Consider the following 1751-nt stretch of genomic DNA (forward strand, 5'->3'; position numbering starts at 1 on the left):
CTCTCTCTCTCTATGCCTGTCTGTGGTATAGTCATAGTGCATGCGTACGCACGACGTGAGCAAATTGGGCGTGCAAGCGCGCTTTAAGCTTGTCGGCAAAGGCTCCATTCAGACGCACAATACGACCATAGCGTAATCCCCTGTTAATGGCCCATCTCCCATGACCCACGGGAGGCCAGCACTCACTCTTGACACAGTAAACCTACCGTCATCGACAGTAAAGTATTTGGATGAATCGGCGGCATGGGAAGGGATATTGACATTATTGGATCACCAGAGTACCAAATGCACCCCTTTAGCTTAGTTGTTATCATGCTGGACTATGGAACAGATTTTACCCCCCCCCCCCACACACACACACACAAAAAAGGGGGAGGGGGGAGGAGGAAAGGGAGGCTTTTTCCTGAACTTCAGTTATTTTAGGCTTTTATGGTCACCCATTTGGCTTGATCCTATCGGAAATGGACGTTAATTGTGGAAGTCTCGCTTTTATATACCTTACAGTTGTGTTGGAAGGGGCGTTAAACCATTATACAGCAGTTCTAGAGCACCAAGAAGCATACTGGAAGTTGGCAGCGAGTCAGGCTGGCAGTTTGGGAGACTTGGCTCACAGCGAGCCGGCATGGCGCCGAACATATTATTATTATAATTGTCAGAGACAGAATATCACTTTACAGCTGGAAAACGCCACGATTTCTTCGGTAGGGTAATTCAGCAGATAAGACAGCAAAGTGGTTCAGACAGAATGATGATTGGTAATACATTTTTGAACCCATATTCATTTACAAAATTTTTATTAGTTTAGTGAGATGCTTCGACAATGGCTAACTGGGCAAACCTGAGCTCAGTAAGACACAGAAACCTGGAATAATGACACCACCACCACGCGTATTTGTGTGTGTGTGTGTGGGGGGGGGTTGTATAGGTAAGAGTTTTACCACTTGCAACACAAAAAGGTTATATAAGGGCCGAAGATTAGAGGAGTCAAAAAAGGAGGAGGAGAGATTAGGACAATAGATGATGGACAGGAAAGAAGGAGGAGATTAGTACAATTAAAACTCTGACATTCACTAACTGGCATGGTTTGAGCAGTCCGATTCCTGATGGTCCAAATGGAGTCAAAGGGCGCATGAAATATTAATCATCAATTACGCCTCCAAAATCATCCACACAGGCAGTCTGGTTAGAGTGTTACGGCACTTACAACACAATTCGTGCCGAAAACAAGACTGTTTCCTAGAAAGTAATATACACAGAAAAAAAGTCGGAGAGATGAGGACCACAGATATTTGATAGGATCTAGATCTAGGACGGTAGGAACAAACCACACTAGAGCAACCGCCAACAACGGACATGGGCAGTCAGAGACGCAGGCTTGCGCTGGCTTATCCAGTAATTTGTCTATCTAGTCGTCCCCCTTTGACGCGATTTTAAGAGGCGGGCTACTTCGACTTTACCTGCGGAGGCTAACAGGGCTGTGAATGATACACATCGGATACTAAGGGGCTCCAGAAAGCATCTTTCCCGAGGCCAACCCAAACAAAGAGGTGAATTTCTGTAAGAGTTGATAACTATGGAAAACATAACCACATGTCAAAAACAAACCGGGCGCAAATCTAATTATGTACACCAACACGTATCAGATACACAAACCGCAACCGCAGACCACACATTATTGTACACTTTCAGACGGCAGGACAGAGAGCGAGCGAGAGACAAGGATTGAGAGAGAGAGAGAGAGGAGAGAGAGA

Source organism: Aplysia californica, unplaced genomic scaffold (genome assembly GCF_000002075.1).
Source record: "Aplysia californica isolate F4 #8 unplaced genomic scaffold, AplCal3.0 scaffold00086, whole genome shotgun sequence".
In the NCBI taxonomy this organism is placed as follows: Eukaryota; Metazoa; Mollusca; class Gastropoda; order Aplysiida; family Aplysiidae; genus Aplysia; species Aplysia californica.